A 24,530-nucleotide genomic window follows, 5' to 3' on the forward strand; every position below is an offset into this window, starting at 1 on the left:
GGTTGGTGCTGTTTTTTGATTTGGGTTGGGTTGTTTGTTTTGTGGGGGGAGGGTGTGTTTGCTTTGTTTAGCCTTGGTGAGTTTGTTTGTTTGGGGTTTTTTGTTGTTGTTTTTTCCATCTCTAAACAGAGAACAACTTCCAAACAAAACCAGAAGAGACACCCTAGTCCATACTGAAGCTAAACTTGTAGTTAACTGGTTAGAATATCCAGGTAACTACAAGAGAACAGTCTCTTGTAAAGTCTCTTGTAAATAAACATAACACACCAAAAAAACCCCACATGGACTCCAAGACACTTTGCCTTAACAAAAAAAAAAAAAGAAAAAGAGGAAAAAAGCTATGTGTACAGATGCACATTTTACTTTGAAGAATAAAAGTAATACATACACAATAAATACAAACACATATATACACAAAAAAATCCTTCCATATCATCATACATAAGCAAACACATGTGCATACATAAGCAAATACATGTGTGCATACATAAGCTCACATATGCTGTAAAAGAACACAGATTTATGCTATACATGCTGGAAGAACTAAAACAGCATTTAAGAATTTATTTCTTTTAAAGCAGCCCTTGAATCGTAGCCTTTGACAGTTTGGGAAGAATTGACAAAGATAAGTAGCATTGAGAATTGAAGGAGTAGTATTCGCAGTCTAAGACAACTATAAGACAAGTTATCCTTCAGTTTCCCTTCCTAACAATGACTGAAGAAGCAACTACTGTTGCCAGTGGCATCAGATGAAATTCTTGTGTTGCTTTTCACCAGGTACTTCAGAATATGAGTTTTGAAATACGCTATTCTCCCAGTTATCTGAGTATTTATTAGTAAGGATATAAATGTCACAACTTAAGTTCAAAGGAGATTTCCCTCTTATTAGTTTTACATGAGCATGTGAATTTCTTCTGATATTTTGTAACCTGTTTCAATTAATCATTAAAAATTTAAAATTAATTAAAAAAATCACAAAATATTCACAACTAGCATACAAGTTTTTTCATTTATTTTTTCTTTTCTTCCCCATAAGAAAACAGCAACATAAATCTTAATGCTTCTGCAATAGAGATCCAACTATCAGTGTCACTCTCATCAGGTAAGAAAATGGGACAGAAAAGTCACAAACAACCTGAAAACACACAAGTAGTCAATGCAAGGTGGAAATACAGGTCAGGACTGCCAAATATGAGCTCACTATAATTGAAAATCAGGAAACAAACCACAGACTACTACTTCTGGCTAGACTGCTATCTTAAACATATAAAGCCAAGTAATAAAGATACACTTGGGAAAAATTTACTTTTTTTGCATTTCTTTTAATAGAAGAAAAAAACCCAAAAAACACAAAACCAAAACCAAACAAACCCTAAAACCAAAACCAAACCACCCACAAAAGAAAAACAAAAAGCAGAATCAACCATTACGTTTATTCTTACATTTTTGAAAACAGTATTTCTATTAATACCTTAAGGCCAAAGATATTTATTACTGGTAAAGCAAAAGGAAGAAATCCAAGATGTGAATTATACTTTGTTACTATCAAGAAGGCTGGCCTTCTCACACTGCCTAGCAAAATGCCTGGTGAAAACAGTACTTTCAACTCGAGAACCTAACATCAGTGGGCTATGGATCATGGGGCTTCAGCATAAAACTCACAGACCCAAGTTCAGCTCTCAGAGAATAAGCTAAATTGCTTGGCTGGTCAAGGCTCACTGAGTTTCTGTTCACAAGATTTCCTTGCAGGGGTAGCATAGGTGACACATGGCATTATTCTGACAGGCTTTTATTTTATAACTGAGAAAAAAAAAAAAGCCATGTTTTATTTAAAAATGGAAAACCATGAGGTTAAGGGGAGAGAATGTGCAATACAGTTAGAAATTTAGAAAAATGATCTCTGCACCTTTATTGTCCTGATGATGCACTGCAGGTAACTAGGGTTCTCTCACAAAACCAGCACAGTGGTACAACAAGCAGGCTGACAAGAATACTACTCTACCTCTTAAGACATGTTCTGGTATTGGGAATTCAGGGAAGAGAAATAACACTGCAAAGGATTAACTTGACATCTGGCCATATTTTCTGAGCTTTTTCTTTAAACTCTAAAGAGGTTATTACTCCTACCAGAATATCTGCAAGCCCTGAAACTTCCCTTTGGCTAAGCATATCCCCTATCCTTAGATGTCCTGGAAGATTTTTCCTCTCAATACAGGGAGGCACATACGAAATTCAAAATTACTAATATGACATACCATAATCCAGTTATGGTAATATATAACTGGGAATCACAGAATCACAGAATCACAGAATCCCAAGGGTTGGAAGGGACCTAAAAAGATCATCTAGTCCAACCCCCCTGCAAGAGCAGGGTAACCTACAGTACATCACACAGGAACTTGTCCAGGCGGGCCTTGAATATCTCCAGTGTAGGAGACTCCACAACCCCCCTGGGCAACCTGTTCCAGTGCTCTGTCACTCTTACAGTAAAGAAGTTCTTCCTGATGTTAACGTGGAACTTCCTATGCTCCAGTTTACACCCATTGCCCCTTGTCCTATCACTGGATATCACTGAAAAAAGCCTAGCTCCATCATCCTGACACCTACCCTTTACATATTTGTAAACATTGATGAGGTCACCCCTCAGTCTCCTCTTCTCCAAGCTAAAGAGACCCAGCTCCCTCAGCCTCTCCTCATAAGGGAGATGTTCCACTCCCTTAATCATCTTTGTGGCTCTGCGCTGGACTCCTTCAAGCAATTCCCTGTCCTTCTTGAATTGAGGGGCCCAGAACTGGACACAATATTCCAGATGCGGCCTCACCAAGGCTGAGTAGAGGGGGAGGAGAACCTCTCTTGACCTACTAACCACTCCCTTTCTAATGCACCCTAAGATGCCATTTGCCTTCTTGGCCACAAGAGCACATTGCTGGCTCATGGTCATCCTCCTATCCACCAGGACCCCCAGGTCCCTTTCCCCTTCACTACTTTCCAGCAGGTCAACCCCCAACCTGTACTGGTACATGGGGTTGTTCTTCCCCAGATGCAAGACTCTACACTTGCCCTTGTTAAATTTCATCAAGTTTCTCCCTGCCCAACTCTCCAGCCTGTCCAGGTCTCGCTGAATGGCAGCACAGTCCTCTGGTGTGTCAGCCACTCCTCCCAGTTTTGTGTCATCAGCAAACTTGCTGAGGGTGCACTCAGTTCCCTCATCCAGGTCATTGATGAAAATATTAAACAGCACCGGTCCCAGCACCGACCCCTGAGGAACTCCACTAGTCACAGACCTCCAGCTAGATTCTGCGCCATTGACCACAACTCTCTGCCTTCTTCCTTTCAACCAGTTCTCGATCCACCTCACTACTTGATCGTCAAGCCCACACTTCCTTAGCTTATCTATGAGGATGCTGTGGGAGACAGTATCAAATGCCTTACTGAAATCAAGAAAAACTACATCTACCGCTCTACCATCATCCCTCCACCTAGTCACTTCCTCATAGAAGGCTATAAGGTTGGTCATACATGACTTCCCCCTCATAAAACCATGTTGGCTGTTCTTAATGACCCCCTCATCCTTGATATGCCTAGTGATGGAGTCAAGAATAAGTTGTTCCATCACCTTTCCAGGGATGGAGGTAAGGCTGACCGGTCTATAATTACCCGGGTCCTCCTTCTTGCCCTTCTTATAGATTGGTGTGACCTTTGCCATCCGCCAATCCTCAGGCACCTCGCCCGTTTCCCACGACTTTCCAAAGATGATGGAAAGTGGCCTAGCAATGACCTCCGCCAGCTCCCTCAGCACCCGTGGGTGCATTCCATCCGGACCCATCGATTTACAGATGTCCAGATTGCATAGCTGATCCCTAACCCAATCCTCATCTACCAAAGCAAACTCCTCCTTTGTCCTGACTCCTTCTGGGGCTATAGAAATCCGGGGCCCTCGGGGAGAGTCTGCAGGAGTAAAGACAGAGGCAAAGAAGGCATTCAGCACCTCTGCCTTCTTTATATCCTCTGTCTCCAGGGTACCCACTTCGTTCAGCAGTGGGCCTATATTGCCTCTTGTGTTAGTTTTATTTGCTATGTATTTGAAGAAGCCCTTTCTATTGTCTTTAACCCGACTAGCAAGATTGAGTTCCAAGGAGGCCTTAGCTGTCCTAATTGCCTCCCTACATCCTCTAACAACTGTCCTATATTCCTCCCAAGCGGCCAGCCCCTCCTTCCATAATCCATAGATTCTCCTTTTCCACTTGAGTTTGCCCAGCAGCTCCTTGTTTAACCACGCCGGTCTCCTAGATCCCTTACTTGACTTCCTACTTATTGGGACGCTCCGATCCTGAGCTTGGAAGAAGCGGTCCTTGAATGCTAACCAACTATCTTGAGCCCCTTTACCGCCTAGTACACTTTCCCATGAGACTTCCCTTAGCAGTTGACTGAAGAGGCCAAAGTTGGCCCTTCGGAAATCCAGAACTGTGGCTTTGCTAGGTATTCTATTCCTCCCACACAGGATCCTAAACTCCACCATCTCATGGTCACTGCAGCCAAGGCTGCCATTGACCGTCACCACTTCGACCAAACCCTCCTTGTTGGCGAGTACTAAATCTAGCAGCGCTGCTCCCCTAGTTGGTACGTCCACCATTTGCATTAAGAAATTATCATCAATGCACTCGAGGAACCTCCTAGACTGTGAATGACTGGCTGTGTGAGTTTTCCAGCAAATATCGGGGTAATTAAAGTCCCCCACGACGACTAAGGCATGTAGTCGCGAGGCTACTTCCAGTTGCCTGTAGAAAGCCTCATCAACTCCTTCGTCCTGATCAGAATCCAGTTATTTCATTTGCCACCTGGAGCATAGGGTCAAATACGTAGACTCCAGGGCAGAATTAAGCACTAGTTACAGGATAAGGTCACAAATTGACCCAACAGATGGACTTGAAGAGAGTGCCACACACCCCTGTGCCAAATGTAAGTCAGCTGAAAGAATATTCCATTAAGTTTGTAACAGCTTTCACCAGTGAATAAATCCTAAACCAAAGAACATGCACCAGTGGCAGCAGAGGCAACACCTGCAGGCAGAAAGCAGGTAGGATCTAAATCCCACATGAATTAAGATCTTTCTGAACCACAGATCAACAGGCAGTCACATCAACCCATGGCTATGCCCAGGAATAGGTCTAGAAGAGGCTGGATTTAGAGGCCAGCACCAGAAGTGGCAGCAAGAGGTTTGAAGGCATGAAGAGTGGAAGCATGCAAGAAAAGGTTAACAACGGAAAGAATGGAAGAATTATTCTTACTGCCCACAGGCATAACCTGACACTGAATTGATCTCCCAGTTGCCACTGCCCTCTATGCCAGATGAGACTGGCTTAGAAACACCAGAGCAGACTCACTGGATAGTGATCTAGTCAACAAAATTCTGGCATCTCATGCTGATAGCTGACCTTTTAGACAAACTATGTGAAACTTAAATAAAAATTATTATAGTCTTCTTTGTAAAGACAACAGAAACTACATTAGAGTTTGCAATATAGATAATAATGCAGAAAATTGGTTATCAAAGAGACCCAAATTACATTAATCTTACTCACATTAAGATGCTTGCAGTAAAATCTGTTTTTACAGAAAGACTATAATCAACTAAAGTTTTGCAGTGTTCACAAAGAAGTTTATTGATTATTTTTTTTACTGAACATACCTTGAAATAGAGCCTTCAGTCACATTTATGACAAAAATCTTGTGGGTTTTATAACATAACAATGAGATTGGCAACTGTCAGAAAATACATTAATAGTTTTACCTACTTATGCATTCAACCAACTCCATGTAGGCTAAAATATTTTGTGTATTAGCAAAAATATTCTCCTAAGGAGCTGGGATGGCAGCCTATTAAGTGATCTCATCCTCAGTATTAGCAACACATAAAAGACAGCAGTGACAGTCTTAAAACCCAGCACCCTCAAAATTTCCCTTATAGTTTTGATGGGGGAACACAGTCTCCAGCACACCAAGCACCCTGGCAACACAATTTTTGCGTTCAGTGATGCAGCAACATATCTGATGCTGAAATAGCCCGGTTTTTCTGTCCACCAGCTACCCAGCTAATTAGCAGCCAGCTAATTTGTATTACGATTTGGATCCATCTCACCTTCCAGAATGTCTTCTGCACTACGAAATTGCTACGCAAGCATAATAGATATCCTAACCAGACACTGACTAGCAGCTGAAGCTTAGCAAATATCTCAAGAGAAGCTTGTATTTGTTCAGACAGGATTCCTTCTAAACACATTATGCTTGTGACCCCTGCCTAGGTGATATTCTCTACCCCAAGCTTGCTGAAGCACAAGCAGTACTTAACTTTGCATAAGCCACATTTTCTCAACTCTTAGATAATGTTACCTGCGCAAGGCTATCTTTTAAGACTGAAGATAGTGCAGTTTACCTTCACCCTACCTGAAGTAGATCTAGTCCCTTGTCCCTGCATCCTACTTCACTCCTGCCTGATTAGACAAATTCTGTGTTGAAACTCCAATAACACTGCTTTCATTCTGACACGTGCTGAGACGAAAGGCACCTAAACATCCCCTACCTCCCAGCAGGAGACCATCTGGTTTAGCTCCTGTACCTTTTGTGGTAAGTGGTGGGCATTTCTGTTATAGATGCAGCTGTTAAACAAAAAGCAGTTCCTGCTGGTCATAGCAAAACCAGCAAGAACACTTGCTCTATAGAAGAGGAGACTAATAAGTAATGAGACACTGTTTTTAACAAGCTACCACTTAAGACTTCCCTGTTTTAGACAACACATGTTTAGAGAGGCCTGTATTTCACAGTAAGATTTAACAGGAAAATTTGCTCTTTCCCTTTCCTGCCCTCTTTTTTGCTGTCACTCTAAAAGAGTTCAGAATAAATTAGCTGACAAAAGCTAAATTATGAGCCAACCTAGCGCTTAAAAACAAAACCAGCTAGCCAGCTTTTAGAAAGTGACAATGCTCCTTTTAACAGACTTCTGATGTTTTATTAAGCAGCCCCGTGGCTGGTTAGGAAATGCAGTTCTCATCCTAAATTGAGTGAAGATTTCACACAATAGAGCATTTGAGGAGTACTAAAATGCAAATTAGGACTCATGATAAAATGAAAAGCCCCCTAAAAAAGCGGGCTGAGTTCTAATCTACATTCAATATGTAGGTAGAGCATTAATTTCTTAAGTCAGAGTAAAGCAATGATCTACTATTGGACTTGCAAAGGAAACGGTAGCAAAGGAGGAATGAATGAAGGGGCACAATCACAAGACAGCATGGAAATGAGCCACTTGAGTACACGGTTGTTTTCTCTTGTCTCATGAGAAGGGGTAGAACAACTGCTAATCAGCATTATCCATGTGTTTTTCTCACTTCTCTTATCCCTGTGGAAAGGGTTTTCTAAAATAGTCTTCCTCTCCAAAAGGACTACTGAGGGAAGATACAGTAGAAATTACAGACTTTTACTAACACATAACAGCAAAATTAGACATAAATAAGCTGCAGTTTATCTTGCAGTATACCTGCATCCACTGTACATAGATACCTTGTCTATCCAGAGAGTATTTGGTCACCCTCCTGAGACAAAGGAATTAATTAAGGTAAAACTACTTACAAACCAACCAAAAAAAAACCAAACCAAAACCAAAAAAAAATAGCATTTACAGGAGAAAAATCATTACATTGGGAAGAATGTGCCGTTTATTTTTGTTAACTGCTAGCACAGCTGGTGTGAGAATTACAAATACAGCACAACACCCTCAAAATAATCTTTGTGAGGGATGTTAGTTAAGAGCTACAGGAAGCACAGTGAATCCACTGCAATCACAGACATTTGTACTTACCACAGGTGCAGTGACTACTACTCTCTCTGCTGCATGTATCTTCCGAAACTCAGCAAATCAACAATTTCACCTGCCCCAAAATGCTTTCCCCTTGTATCTACCCCAACTCATCAGGAAAGAGAAGCATCCTGCTCCCAAGAGACAGAGCTGAAAAGAAGTGAGATGAAGGGAGAGGAGTTATCCTCTTCTCTTCAATGGCACCATTATCAAATTGCTTGATGCAAGAAATTACTCCCACCACTGAGCCATTATATTTACTTAGCCAGAACCCAGGATGTGGAACAACGTAGTGACTCAGCAACAGAGGCAGCATTTTCCACGTGCACTGACTGCAGTGGTACAGGAAACACCTCATCACTTCATGTTGCTTGAGCCACAGAGCCTTCACCTACTGCTGCAGGTAAATTCTTTGCCAGCAGAGAAATGTGGTCTGCACTACATGTATTTACTAGCAAGGGCGTATCTGGGACAGGTACAAACAGCATTTCCATACTGGTAAAGATATTTCTACTAATGGTAGCCAAATGCAACATGGTGTGCTAGACTGTAACTGACTTTCAGTACATGAGAAGCTGGAATAATATCTCTTGAAAAGGCACCAGCCACTGCCCTAACCAAAGCTGCATGAGGCACAAGGCCAAGCTGGAAACTCAGCAGGAGCAGGATTGGTGGCACTGCTGTCTCTTACACATGCTTCAGGAGGCCACAGTTCCCACCTGCCAACTCAGTGCTGGCGCTACGTATCACAGCGTGCTGAATCCAGATCCAACACACCCAGCTTTGACACTCAGATGAAAAGAGCCATATTTCATATACATGCTGCTTAACACTCACAAATCTTGTTGCCCTGAGTTTATTCACATGGGGGTCTGAAATAAAATTCAAAACTGAGATGGCATCACTAGGTAGCCACCAAAACATAGTCCATGCCCACAGTTACTGTTTCTGAGGCCCACAGGTGTATGCAGACCTATGATGAGGGAAGGAAGGGAAGGACTGTTAACATTGACTAATGACAGAAAGACAACAAAGGTTATTTTCATATCAAGAACTTTTGATAAATGTAAAGCTTACCATGTTGAGAGTGTAATTGGCAGCTTGTCTGTCCTCCAGTTTTAACTTCAGCCTACTGCTTGCAGAATGCCATATACAGGAGCAAGAAAAACCAGCTTCACTTCTCAACGGTATGTTTACAGAGGGCAGACACCCAGATAAGCAAACTAAGTACCAGCAGGTACTGAAGCACCAGGAAATGCTTGTTGCACAAAATCAATAAATTTGCCAGGTAAAGAAGAGTGACTCAAGACACTGAAATTAAGTGGCAAGAAAACCAAGCCAAATTTGTTGAATGTGATCTCAGTTAACAGTACATGGATTAGATTGAGAGTTCTAGCCAGTATTACAATGCAAACAGTAAGCAGATTCTTTGACTAAGAGCCAACTTCAATGATATTTAGATATAAGAGCTGGAAGATTTATGAATCGGCAAGTCATGTATTGAGTTAAAGAAAGGGTTACGTGTGAGTGGAAGAAACATTGTTTGAAAAGACATTAAAAGCACAGAATAACATCATACAAATTTAATTCAGTGCACTGGAACAAATACAGGCTGAGAAAAAAGAATGAAACTTATTCTTTCAGTATACCTCTCTGTAAGTCATGCGGAATAAGCATGTTTGACTTCATAGTAATCAGAAAAACTCAGATTCATTACTCAAATACAACAAATGGATTCAGCAGCAGTTAATTTTTTAGGTCAGGCACAATTTCAGATTTCTGGCAATATCTTGGCAAAGCTGCCAGATACCTAGAGGACTGCAGATCTTTCTCCAACCACAGTCAATGGCTGCAAGTTGCATCTAGTTTCTATCACTAGTGTAATAACATTTCAAAACCAAAATCATGTTTAAAAACTAAAGCAATACTGTTAAAGCTCATTAAGCTTATGACGTATTTCACCTTACTGAGTCAAAAAGCAGTAAATTAACATGCTTGGTTATACAAATAAGAGAGCTAACACTAGATACAGTACTGCCGGTCCAAGCATTCATTAGACCATGCTCCTACTACAGGTCTACTTCTGCTTGTTTTTAAGCCCTTACAAACATCTTCAAGTAACATGAGAAAGTAATTTTTTATAACAATAAAAGCTATGTTTTCTGTTTCCTTAATGTAGAATTTTAGGCTCACACAGATGTCCAAACGCTTGGGTTACATACCACATGTACCAGGGAACACTGAAAAACTACTTGTCTGCTACTACAACAACTTGGCTGGGAGAAAGGCAGCATGCATGCAGGCAGGCAGGGGAGCAAGTGCAGAACAGACCAGAGATAGTGAGTACACCAGACGGCATTCTCTTGTGAACACAAGCCCACGCTCCCCAGAGATCCTACAAAACAATAAAATGAGAGAACTTAACCCCTTAGGTGATGCTTTGGAATAAACAAATATCTAATAATCTTCCACAGATTAACTGTTTTACTTAATATACTTACAAGAGGGATGCAAGGAAAGGAAAGAATGATAAAACAGGGTGGCAACCTTTTTCTTTTGTTTTGCTCATCATTGAGTAAACATGGTTCACTTTCCCAGCTGAGTATTTAAAAATGATACCTCCCAAGAGCAGAAATAAAATTCAATGCATCACCTTGCAACATTAAACAAACCAGTCAGATCCAAACCAAAGGAGGAAGGAAGGAAAAATATTTTTGCCACTGTTAAGCAAATAACATCTGTGCAATGTTAACTCATCCACAAAAGTATGAGTTAGGGCTTGAGTCATCTCAATTTTATTGCTTAGTCACAGTGCGTATGAAGGCAGTATTCATTCAGTGCCCAACTCGCCTTAATGCACTTAAGTTATTCCATGTGTCTCTATACTTTCTGTGATGAAATGGGAAGAAAAGCTGTGAATGGACACCCAGAGTAGAACAGATTCATACACAGTTGTAAGCCAAGTTCTAATGATCACCTCACCTTTTGCTTGATAGCTGGATAAATTATGAACTTAACCAAGACTCACAGTTATGAAATTTAACCAAGACAAGTTGAAGAAAGTTTATCAATCGTTTACTTTTAAAAATTTGTATCACCTTTTCCCTACATTAGTATAGGCATGGCATTTTGTAGTAACAAATCACTTCTTGATACTGAGTTCCCTTAGAAAAAGAAACCAGTGCAGTGCCAGTAAGTTTCCTAACCCTTCTAACTAGCAGTATTTCTTACAATTATGAACGCAGCAGGTTTAGGAGAAGTTAAATTGATACGTATCATGTTACAACATGACTGCATTTGACACCAAGATGCATGGGACAGGAATACAGTAGCGTAGCCATGACACCTGAAAGCCACTATCACCTCTGTTGCTGGTCAGCAACAACAGCTACTCCATGATCTAGTCACAAACTATCTCCATCCTCCTTAAACACCCTGCCATCTGTTCACTGGGACTTGAGGCTGCTGTGAGCAGCAATCATCATGTGTAACTGAGTGAAAGATCCCTGGGGACCTGGTCTGTACTGCAGCACTATTACAGGAAGCTTTATCTGACACCAAGTAGAAAATGCATGATAAAACAGGAGGATTATAATCATACATTATATTGCTTCCCTCTATTGAGATGTAAAAAATGTTTAGAAGATTCATCTGCTTGGGGCAGGAGGTGAGGGTGGGAGAGAGATGCTGAACAAGATGACCTTTAAAGGCCCCTTCCAGCTCAAACCATCCTATGATTCCATTATATGATCTCGTTGATCTCTTTTTTTAATTATTATTTTGACCTAGTCATCCCAGACCCAATCTATAAGCAACAAAGAGTAACAGGCATTTCTAGGGCATGACTCACCTCATCTTCATGAGAGGGTTTTAAAAAGGTCAGATGAATCCCTGTCTAGCAGCATCCATTTCTCTCCACTGATTGTGAAGGGGATGCAGCATGACTACCTCATATGCAGGCATACAAAACACGTGAGCAAACACATTCTGCTTCTCATGTGCAGTATAAAATGAGCTTTTCAGAAGGACACTTGTCCAGGAACCTACCAGAGGATATAAACAATCAGAAAGCAGGATGAGCTTGGAGTGCTGCTTTGTTGTGTTTTTCATTAAATACAATGCTAGAATGTTTTTCTCTACAAACAGCAAATAAAGCTAATTGGTTACTTCAATCTCGCCATGAAATGCATCAGTGTTTTGTTCCAGTGTGTCTACCTCAAAATGAACATGCTGGAAGCCTGCATCTGTTAGCATACGAGTTTCCAAAAATTCCTGCGGCAGGCAGGAAAAAAACCCCAACACCAACACGCACAAAAATCTAGTTAGAAAACATGATCTCACTTTCACAGGTCATGCTGCTGTTTTCTGTTTGAAGACTGGGCTGTGCATCAGTTGTCAGAGTGCTGAAGATCACTTTCAGTAAGGCAGAGGAGGTAATATGTGGAATATGTGGATTCTTCACTGATTCCCCAGGTGAGATTTGTAACATAAATGTCTGCACAAGACAGCTCAAAGTAGTAACACAAGGTCTGTGGGGAGCAGCCATGCATATTATCTCTGACCAAGGACCACAAGTTAGTTCAGTGAGAAACAAACTGCATGATGCTGTTTGATCTTCTAGGACTCCAATGAATTCAATGAGCAACTCAGCAAAAGCCTATACAGGCTGCCTGACAAGCAGCATACACAGGATTGGAATCCTTTATTGTATACTGTCTAACAAGCAAAGAACAACAGCAGATTCCCCCCAGAACACTGTTCATGATATAAAGGGAACATCTGGGATGGTTTTCTTTGCCATTTGAAAGATCTTTGCCCTCTCCGCACAGCCCATTCAGTGCCTCGGATGTATCTCTCCTGAGAAAAAGACATGAAGCCAGAGTTGCCAATGCTCAACGTGCTGTCTGGCTTCAGTCTGGTTTGCATAAAAAACAAAGATCTGGCATCACAGTCTTCAACAGTGGCTAGCAAGCAGCAGCCAAGCACAAGGCTGGAGGAGTGAAGCTCAAAGCTGCACAATGGATCACTGCATAGAAAGCGCCCTGAACTAGAAGGAAGCAGATGTAACTACTAAAGATGGCTTTATAGGACATGACAGAAGATAGAGATTTCCACTGCAGAAAAACCTTATGAAACCCAAGGCCTCAACCAGTCTTTGTTAGCAATCTGAATTTTTCAAACACAAAAGCTACCTAATGTATACTATACTATGTTACTTTATGCTAACTGTAAGAAAAGGATCACTAGCTTTCTCATCTATCCTTTTGGCCATGACCTCTCAAGGCTATTTCATAATAAAATACTAGTGGGTGTTCAAGGAACAGCAGGAAGACACAGAAGCCCTCAAGAAGCAGCTCCTACTCCAACACAGACAAACCCTTAATCATTTCTCTTCGCTTCAGATGAACTTTGCTACCATATTTGAATCCTCTCTCTCTCTTTCCACATAAATATGTAATTCCAGTAACACTAGAAGCATAAGAGTTCAAGAACCTGGAAGTGGACTTCCACACTTTCTAACCATCATAGAGCTATTCTTCTAAGGTTTGAGAACAAGTGTTGGGCACAGGCAATGTATTAATGGGACACTAGCTTTTAAGTGAAATTGCAAAAGAGAAATTATTCAGAAGACTGTTCTCAGAGCTACACTCACAGGTTATTAATCATAATTTGACCTTTCTGCAGTAGCTTTCTGCCTCCTTCTGGCCAAGATTTATTCCAGCAATCTGCATAGCAAGTGCTTTGGCCTTTTAATTGCATTTGCAATACAGTTTATGCCACTTGAAACAATACCAAAGTGCATCGTTAAGTGCAGGTCGTATTACTCACTGACCTGGGTTTGAGATGGAAAGCATAGTTGATGCACACTTCCACTAGGATGTCCACAAAAGATCTTTCAGAGAGGGACAAGTCCTCTCCGGGATGGTCCAGTGCACACAGTAGAGGCATGGAGGGGATGGCGGCTCCGAAATGATGGGGACATAGTCAGGACATGCTAATAGCAGTATCTGTTGCCACTGCTGTTGCCTCTTGCTAACCTACAGCAATCAGCCCATCACAACCTTACCTATAAAGCCAAGATCCTAATTTACCAATACAGGCTTTAGAAGCTAAGGATACATTTGTGGAAGCCTGGTTAATAATTTATGGGTGTAATGGAGTTACATTTTTTCCAATGACAAAAACACTAGGTTAAGCATTTCTCCTTACATATCATGTGCAGCAACTATAGTTTAATAGGTGTCCCCAGGGAGTCTATAGGAGTGATAAGAACAGCTTTATCTTGGGACTATTGAAAGGTTAATAAGATTTATCTATTCAATCACTGACTCAGAGCAGGGAGCTTTGGGATAGGCTTTGTTATTTTCCCCACATTTACCAGCATATCAGCTTGCTGTTGAACAAAGCTCATGCTCTTCAGCTTAGCAGGCACTCTCAAAAGGATTCATGCATGCACCTTGTCTGGGGCAGACTACCTTATCTTCCAAGAACATCTGGAAAAAATGCCACCCCAGTCCATTGGCATTGAAACACCACTCACCAATAAACTTTTCCATTTATAGACTACTGAGTACTGATAAGTTTGGGCCCCCTCAGAGACTGCAGAGGAAGAACCTGTCAGAACTGGAGGCCTGTTGTTTTATGACAGAAGACCAGGCATCCCCAGTTTTAAAAAAGTGCATGATTTTGCTCTATCTACATCTTTATCCTTTCCTTTATCATTATTGCAAATCAGCATGCTCACATATCTTTTCCTCTTTCATTAAAAGCCCCTAAAGTAATCTTTCCAGAAATCAGAATAAATAAAGAATAAACAAAACAGATCTTGATAAAACCACTCTCTGATCATCCTAAATTAATGCTCTAAGTAACTCCTGCATGTGAATATCAGCACTATCCTAGCCTCAGCAACTAAGCTTGCATGTGTGCACAAAACCCCTAGGCAATTGTTGCTATGTTGTGAACGTTATTCCCAAGATTCTTCAAGAAACAAAACCAAACCCCACAAGCCATAAAGTCTTAGGCACAGCCTTTAATACTACACCAGACTTTCAACTGTGTAACACCTTAGAAACATGTCAATTACCATTTGTCAATATGAGAAAATTTTAAAACTACACAACCACAAATGTTATTTTCCACAGGACTCCTGATCCATTCAAGACACAGAAAAGGTAGCAGCATGGCAGCTGCCCAAAATGTCTTCCAAGTTTCACCATTCAGCATATATCCCAAGACTCATTTGTGTCACATTTTCTCACGACCGAATAAGGAATTAATAGAAGACTTCACTTTTTCTGTCATACTTGCACACTTATATCCATGGACCTTACAAACACTGATCTATGTGGTATTTTTGATGTATTCTTCCGTTTTAGATAGAAAAGCAAAACCCTTTAAGTTAATGACAGGACAGGAAGGGAAACATACTGGTAACATATCTTGGTGGCTGGATGATCCAGTTACAGAGAACCTGATTTTTCAAGTATATCAAGCATCCGTAACTCCATATGATTTTCAAGAAATTTATAGACTCACAGCACTTTTGAGTGTCAGGCCGTTAAGCATAAAATACTTCACCTTGTTACAGAGAACTCTTCACTGTAGAACTGTAGAGCAATAGTTCTATTTAATATAAAGCAATAGTGATACGAGTAAAGTGATGAACTGGAAAACCAGTTACAAGCAACATGATTACATTCCTATATTCTAATTCAACGGAGCATCTAAAATCAACTGAAAATCTGAAATGGTTCTCTGCAATATGTGTTTAAAAACAGTAGTGCTATCGTAAAACTAATAATTTCCAACAAAAGGATAACAAGAGACACTAAAAAAGTCAGCCACAGAAGCTAAATGGTCTTTGCAGCTGTGAGACAAAATCTTCTTGGAAGACATTAAGGGATTCATATCTCTATAAGCTTTTTGTCTTTTCTGTAAGTTTTTTTTAGGAAAAAAATAAAATAAATGCAAAAGCAAAGCCAAAAAAACCCCAAAGTTAAGTTAGAGTGAATGTTATCAGGGCTGTATAATGCATAAGATGAAGCAGTAAAATCCAGCTAATAACAAAGTTTAAAGCTGTTGTTTGAAAGCAGAAAATACAACCAGACACTAACAAATCAGTTTTGTCTTTGCCACACACAATCTACTGAAAAAAAACATAGCCTCAAAAAGAACACACCCCAAGCTATTAAGAGCATATCAAAAAGATAAAATGCTCTCCTCCAATCTGCAGGTATTGTATTTAGTAACAGGTTATTGAACTTCCTCCTTTGACTGTTTTAAACTTAACCCAAAATCTACAGGCCAACACCAATAGAGGCTAGCCTGATCCCTTTTATCAACTTGCACTCTCTCTGTAAGGGTAATTTAACTATTTGCTAAAAATAGTATCTGGAGACAACACTGTCTTTAACACTTTAAACACAAAAACTTCAAGATTTTACTGAGATAATACATTAGACCACCCTTAGAAAGGGCAGTTCTTTCCCTTCTTAAATAATGAGTCTTAGAAACTCTAAGTTACTTCTTCACAAATACATTTAGGAATCACAGCCTTTCTCCCTCCACTCCCCTACCTCTTAAATTTATAAACAAACTACCTATGGTAATACTGAATAATCTCTTAAAAATGGAAGCACAGTACCTTCCAAAACAATACAGAATGGCAGATGGAAGAACTTTCTAATTGAATTCAGTACTGTTTAGCAGCCTGTTTGATCGTGCAACTCTGCTGTGCAGCTATGCCAGTCCATAGGTCAAACGCAGTATGAATTCAAACACTTGCAGAGACACCACAGGACGCAGAGCTTTTTCCATATAACACCCTCAGTGAGGTTTCCTGTCATAAGGAAATATGTGGTGTTCAAGCAGGGAACACCACTCTCCTAAACAACAACAACAACACAATTTTAAGCTTTCCTTGAATCAAATTAGAGCTTGGACACTTTCTTTGGTGTGTAGCAAGGGGAAAAGAAAAGGGGTGCAGGTTGCAACGTATGTTCCTATGACAAGTACCAATCTTTGGAGCACCGAACTTTATAACTGAGACATGACAAACTAACTTTGATAGAGTTTGGCCATGTTACACAGTAAATTCATTAAACTAATAAACAAATGCATTTAAACTTTAATTACACTACAGTAATAATGCTTAATCTGTGGAAAGTGAGTATATGGTTCATCTCGACTATATAGTTCAACATTGCCAGCAGTACACCAAAGGGCTGAGTGCACAAAGATACTTAAGTTCAAGCACCTGCAAAAAATACATGAAAAACTTTGCAGGGCTGGTGTGCATGAAGAGTGGCAGTGATATATTTTTATTTTTTTCTTGCTACGATAGGATTTGAATGTCCCGCTTCTGCAATGGGCTATGGGCACTACAGAAAACCTTAGGGAACCATGCTTTTTAGTTTCACATGCATTGGTACAAAAAGTTATCCCAAGATGCACTCCATTATGTTCATGAAAATCCAAACTGCAGTTAAGCCTCATATGCAAGGCTTACACACTCACAATTCTTCCAGTATCACTTAAAAAAAAATAAATCACATTTTCTGCATATAGCTTGAATGCAAATGCAATATGAACTCCCACAAAAAGGAATTAAGTTGCTTCTTTATAGCCATGACTTAATTTCTCAACAGCAGCAATCTTTTTGGAGAGATGCAGACCTGCCAAATCTCATCTATAAGATTCATTCAACTCCCACCTTAGGCTCCCTTATTATTATATCCCCTTACAGCAGCACAAGTGCTTTCCCCCAGTTTGGGAACTTGCATGAGCAAATGTGGCTGGAGAGCTCATCACGCACCTGGCAGCTGAGATAATAGGGGATGATAAAACCTACTGCACTGCACCACAACTTAGCATCTCTGCTGCTCGTAATCCACCAGGTAGCCCAATCCCCAGGAATAGTTTCCTTGTGCAGATCCAATCCTTCCAAACGACCTGATGTGCACAGGAAGCACCAATCTCATAGCTGAAGGCAGAGGCATGTGTACCTGTGACATGACAACAGACAAGCGTGCACATCAGAAGAAGAGAAAGCAGTGGTCTATAGATGGCCTGGGCCAAGGGCACCTTGCATACACGCGAGCAAAGTATGATTTGCTTCACCAGGCCAGACTAGCATCTTACTGGGATTGTAGGCAGACCAATGAGAGGCTGTCTCTTGCTAATCACCATGGAGCTGGATGGCAGATGATTTCACCCATGGGATGTTTGTCAAAGTACAAGTTTGATAAAGACTCACTAGAGCTACTACATACATAAAGACAGAAATTTCCCAAGGGTCAAATCAGGACCAACTTGGGGGAAAGAAAAAAAAAAAGCCATAAAATACAATACAAAATTAAAAATATCCGATGTGCAAGACATACTGGGCAACCTGATCTATAAGAATTGCGGGTTATACCACTTATAATACATCCAAATTAACTAATTCCATCCAAAATTGTTTTGTAACAATGGTTAGAGAAAAAAAAAAAACAACTAATTGCCACCCTTACCACAAGGTAGGGTCTTTCAAGACCTCTCTATAAACATCTGTGTCATCCCTGAAGCAACGAAATTTATGTTTCTGGAATAGCTGAAACTATTTGCTTAGCAAAAAGAAATAACACTACACACCAAAACAAATAATTTATTTGATTACTTTCTTGTCTAAGTCAATAACTGTAAACAGTTTAAAAGTTAACTGAATGGGTGGATATAGAGAGCAGGGCACTGAAAGCTAAGACTAATACACTGGAGCATCAGTATAGAAACAACCCCATCCAGGAGATTTCACAAAATTTAGAAAGCTTGCTTTGGTTTTTAGACTTCTATCAGGTCTGATTCATTGCCATAGCTCAGACCCAAACTTAACTGAGGGAGCACGGGGCGCTGGTTCCATTTAGTTATGGAAACCATGGGGAAGAAAATGAAAATATTATTTGGTATTTGCCCCATTCCTTCTGTTCTTTCATAGTCAGAAACACAAGCCTCATTGGACCTTTTTTTGTTTTTTGACCTAATGTGAGTTACTCTTATGCTTTGTTTTCAGTGAACATGAAGAACGGCACTAGCACAGGTCATGAAATCTCATTGCAAAATATGACGGTTAGTGACTGTAAGCCTTAAATGCTATTCTGCTCTTTTCAGCTTGGCTGACTGCTCTCCTCCAGTAAGTGCATAAACTTTCTTCTTCTTTTTGAGTCACAGCTTCCTCTCCCCTCCGTGAGGTCTCCAGATACATACGTTCTGGCGGTCTTTTAGTGTGGAGAAGGCGTAACAGTATTTTGGTGAGGTAGTCACTCTGCCCTTAGTGCTGTACTAAAATAAGAGTGAAGAACTACTGCACGGGGGTTTGGAAAAGGGACTTTGAGGGGCAAATAATTAGAACTGTGAAAAACTGTCTGGTTTTGTTACAGTTTCAGGCAATTAATTTCCTTGTGTTTCAGCCATCGTGACTGCAACAATCATTCTGATCAAACTTGATCTAGAATAAAACCTACTCAAACCCATTCAATATGCATTTTGTTCCAATTCAAAACTACCACAAACCTTGGAAAGCCTACTTTGATTTTCAACCTTGTCATTAAAATCTGCCCCCATGAACGTATGTAAATCTCAGTTTCACATGATTTGAGTTTTCATAGAAGACCGAGAACTACCAGCCTTCAGTTCTCTTACCAGCCTCAAGCAGACTTCCAGATGCACAGGGGTGTGCATATATGAGTGAGTGTTCCTGTGTGTGAGGAAATTAACCATATAAATTTGTATCTGGAAGGACACTAAAAGGACTCCCCCTTTCCACTGTACCAGGCATAATTCTTCAAGAGAAGAAAGGCCCCAGTTAAAACTGCTTTAAATACAGGGATCCAGCTCTTCTGGTAATATAAACATCTACAGCTTCGTTGAAGGAAAAAGAATTGTCTTCATATTGTTGAGTTCCATTCAGTGAAGCTCCATTCTTAGTTTCCCTTAAACTCAGCATTTCAATGCAACGTTTTGTTACAATGGTTAGAGGGGAAAAAAAGATCATTTCAGGTAGCCAGAGATTTGCAATAAGCCAGCACAACACCTGAGCACATTACAGCATATTCTTCCTCTGGCAGCATCACTGGGCACCTTTTCAGTTAAAAAGCATAGCTGGTAAAACTTCTATTTCTAGAGAATCCTGGACATCAAGTACTGGACAGCATTTCATTATGACACTATCATGATCATTACTGCTCAACAGCTTCTATGCACTGTCTCATGCTGATCTTCTATTTACATTTCTTTATACGACAGGCTTTCAGTTGAAGAAGTCAGCCTCTACTACTGAAAATCATACTGCTGCAGTGTAACAAAACCTAGAGGCAGAAAGCCAAAATTGTGCTGTACTATGCTGTGTATTTATGAATCAACATCTTCAAACTCCAGCAAGTATTAACCAGAAGTGCAGCAGTAATAAGTCAGACGGATCAACACTGTGGAATTCCTTAAATAATAAGGTTGCAACGTATTAATAGTCAGTGCAAAGAACATGGTCACGGTCCCTTCATTTAAGGATGCATAAACATTATAACAGTAACTGGCATCTGGCTAATTCAGAAACATTTGCCTGAGTTCTGATTGATCAGCCAAAAGACTGTTTGATTTTAGGGAGCCATGCACTCAGCTCATTTTCTTTTTACAGTATCCATGAACACCAGTAAACAAAGAATATTGTACCACGGGGAGGACACTTTAATATTGGAAGTATTTTCCACTCCTATTTTAAAACAGTCTTTCAAAACAGCAAGCTTCTGTTTATGCTGTGTGGCTTTTATAATGAACCACAAGCTTCTTAGGTATACAAGGTCCTTTGAAACTAAACAAACACAGTGGAAGGTGAAAAGAAACTCCTTCCAAACCCCACAACACAGACTGTTAATTGTCACTGGCCTTCTGCTTATTCCCTCCTGCCCCTTGAGGCATGATATTACATAATCCTTCTGCCGCTACTCTTTTTAGTTAAACATTGCTATTTAGGTATGCATGTTAGTATTACATTAGAGAAAAACACTTTACAATCCTATAAAAGGATGCCAAAATCATTTATCCCCAGGAACACAAATGTAACATTTTTAAGACCTCATATAAGTATTTTTATGGCTCTCCTTCCCAAAATGCTTTCCAAGAACATGCTTACAATGTTGAAATAAGAATATCTTGCCGGTCCATCCATGGGTCCTGAAGGAGCTGGTAAATGAAGTTGCTAAGCCACTGTCCATCATATTTGAAAAATCATGGCAGTCAGGTGAAGTTCCCGACGACTGGAAAAAGGGAAATATAACCCCCATTTTCAAGAAGGGGAAAATGGATCACCTGTGGAATTACAGACCAGACAGTCTCACCTCTGTGCCTGGCAAAATCTTGGAGCACATTCTCCTGGAAGGCATGCTAAGGCACATGAAAAACAACAAGGTGATTGGTGACAGCCAGCATGGCTTCACTAAGGGGAAATCCGGCCTGACCAATTTGGTAGCCTTCTATGACTGGGCTACGGAACTGATGGACAGGGGTAGAGCAGTTGATGACATCTACCTGGACCTGTGCAAAGCGTTCAACACTGTCCCATACAACATCCTTGTCTCTAAATTGGAGAGACATCAATTTAGTAGGTGGACCACTCAGTGGATAAAGAACTGGCTGGATGGGCACACACAAAGAGTTGTGATCAGTGGCTGAACGAGTAACGAGTGGTGTCCCTCAGGGATCGGTGTTGGGACCGGTCTTTTCAACATCTTTGTCGCTGACATGGACAGCGGGATTGAGTGTGCCCTCAGCAAGTTTGCCGATAACACCAAGCTGTGTGGTTCGGTTGATACGCTGGAGGGAAGGAATGCCATCCAGAGGGACCTCGACACGCTCGTGAGGTAGCTGATGGCAACCTTATGAAGTTCAACCATGACAAATGCAAGGTCCTACACCTGGGTCAGAGCAAACCCAGGCACAGCTACAGGCTGGGCAAAGATGAGATTCAGAGCAGCCCTGCAGAGAAGGACTTGGGGGTGTTGGTCAATGAGAAAATGAACATGAGTCGACTTCAGTGTGCGCTTGCAGCCCAGAAAGCCAAGCATATCCTGGGCTGCATCAAAAGGAGCGTGACCAGCAGGTCGAAAGAGGTGATCCTGCCCCTCTACTCTGCTCTTGTGAGACCTCACTTGGAGTACTGTGTGCAGTTCTGGTGTCCTCAACATAAAAAGGACATGGAACTGTTGGAACAAGTGCAGAGGAGGGCCACGAGGATGATCAGGGGGCTGGAGCACCTCCCGTATGAAGACAGCCTGAGAAAGTTGGGGCTGTTCAGCCTGGAGAAGAGAAGGCTGCGTGGAGACCTCATAGCAGCCTTCCAGTATCTGAAGGAGGCCTATAAGGATTCTGGGGAGGGACTCTTCATTAGGGACTGTAGTGACAGGACAAGTGGTAACAGGTTCAAACTTAACAGGGGAAGTTTAGATTGGATATAAGGAAGAAGTTTTTTACTGTTAGGGTGGTGAGGCACTGGAATGGGTTGCCCAGGGAAGCTGTGAATGCTGCAACCCTGGTGGTGTTCAAGGCCAGGCTGGATGAAGCCTTGGGTGACATGGTTTAGTGTGAGGTGTCCCTGCCCATGGCGGGGGGGTTAGAGCTGAATGATCTTAAGGTCCTTTCCAACCCTAACTATTCTGTGATTCTGTGTATTTTATCCTTTATGATTTACAGGTCTTCCCAACAAGCAATCAAAAAAGTGGGAAGACAACAGTGGGGCACCTTACACTGACAGCAAGGCTCAAGAATATTTGCAGTAATGGAAAGAAAGTTTTCAGGCTTCTCTCACATGATTTATGCATTAATAGCTGAGCATTGCTTCATTGCCATTCTCCAGCATAACTGAACACCTCTGCATCATTATCTAACAAAAAGTTCCATAGATTTTTCTATGCGTATGTACATACACATATTATTCTTTCTTGGATAAAGCTACAGCTTTCATACTATACAGGCTACAGTTAAACTCTGATGTTGAACTTCTGATTGTCTTATGTCTTGACCCATTTCATGCTTTTTTTCTCCCTCTGAAGTCAAAGTGATACAATTCAGCCACCTGAGGGCACACAATAGACCCCAGTGTGTTCTCTGCTGACCATCACTGCATTGTCACCTGATGCAATGGGACAACAGAAGGGACACAGAACTCTGAAACCAAAAGAGGAAAACCACTCTGTCATTTTTCCTCTCCCTTCAGCTTGCACTTACCCAAGTGAAAAGCTTCTCTGTGGTAAAACCAGCGACGACAGTAACACAAGCAGCTCTGTTCCAGTTAGTGATCCCTGCACTAACACCAGTTATTCTTGTAATTTGAATTCCCCATCAACAAAAGAATGTCACATCCCCAGTTACACGAGGCTACCATGTGGTGAAACATTATTGTCCTGGTTTAACCCTAGCTGGTAACTAAGTACCACACAGCCACCCACCCACTCCCCACCGCCTACCCCAGTGGGATAGGGAAGATAACTGGAAAAAGTTGAAACTTGGGGGGTTGAGATAAGAGCAGCTTAATAACTGAAATAAGGTAAAAACTAATAATAGCAGAAATGAACAGGGAGATAATAACATTAAAAAAAAAAAAAAAAAAGAAAAAAGAGAGGAATAAAACCCAAAAAACGTAAGCAGTGCACAATGCAATTGCTCACCACCCCTGATTGATGCCCAGCCTGTCCCCAAGCAGTGATCAGCAGCTCCCTGCCAACTCCCCTCAGTTTCTATACTGAGCATTACATGCTGTGGCTAGTTCAGGTCAGCTGTCCTGTCTGTGCTTTCTCCTGGCCTCCTGTGCTTCTGTGCCCCTCTTTGCTGGCAGAGCATGAGAGACTGAAAAGTCCTTGATTTAGAGTAAGCACTACTCAGTGACAATTGAAACACTGGTATGTTATCAACCCTAATCTCACACTAAATTCAAAAAACACAGCACTGTACCAGCTCCTAGGAAGAAAATTAACTCTATTCCAGACAACAAACAGGGCAGTTATTCTGTTCCTCTTGCCATTCCTCTGCTCCTGAAACTTCACAGTGGAAAACATCAGCCTGGTTCCCCCATCATTAACAAGAACCAAAAGGTAAAAAAGGGCTCACTTTTTTTTTTTTTAGAATTTTAAAAATAAAGGCAGTTTCAAAAAAGTGGAAATTTATACATCAATTATTATCTACTTCGGAGCAGAACTGGAAGGACTGTATCACATCAGAAGACAAGAGTATCAGATAAGACCTTGATTTCTTCCATCTTTTGAGTATGGGGCCATAAAATCCACAGTACTTACACTAAACTGTTCCACCATAAATAGACCATGTAATTAAAGTTCTCTCTATTTTTAATTATGGGGGGTCAAATTTAAGATCAGCTGTGTTCCTACTAGAGATACAATTCAACACACACACTCCCCAGACAAACCCGCAATCTATGCTACATTGTCTGATGGCTGTGGTTTTGGTATCAAATGAGATATGACGCTGCCCAGATTTAAGGTTAAGAAACAGATGCTGCTTCTCTAATGCTACTTTTTCAATTAAAGGAAGAAAGGCCAGGCTAATAAAACATTACTTGTGCTATTGCTATACACTTTTTTTATGGACATAGCGAGTTTCTGAATTCATCCATAGTATGTTTAAAATTAATGAAATT

The 24,530-nt window shown here is 40.9% G+C and overlaps 1 protein-coding gene across 6 annotated transcripts in view; it reads right to left on the bottom strand.

Moving 5' to 3' along the window:
- SYTL5 (synaptotagmin like 5) overlaps positions 1-24,530 on the bottom strand; it is an 87,481-nt gene that overhangs the window by 55,270 nt on the left and 7,681 nt on the right. The window contains exon 1 of one of the 6 annotated variants that reach the window (XM_065677191.1): positions 8,927-8,999. The exons of the other annotated variants lie outside the window; for them this stretch is intronic. The gene's annotated coding sequence lies outside the window, so the exon portion shown is untranslated. Of the gene's footprint in view, positions 1-8,926; positions 9,000-24,530 lie in introns of those variants that run through there. 6 annotated transcript variants of the gene reach the window in all.

The sequence above is a fragment of the Lathamus discolor genome, chromosome 4 (genome assembly GCF_037157495.1).
Source record: "Lathamus discolor isolate bLatDis1 chromosome 4, bLatDis1.hap1, whole genome shotgun sequence".
In the NCBI taxonomy this organism is placed as follows: Eukaryota; Metazoa; Chordata; class Aves; order Psittaciformes; family Psittacidae; genus Lathamus; species Lathamus discolor.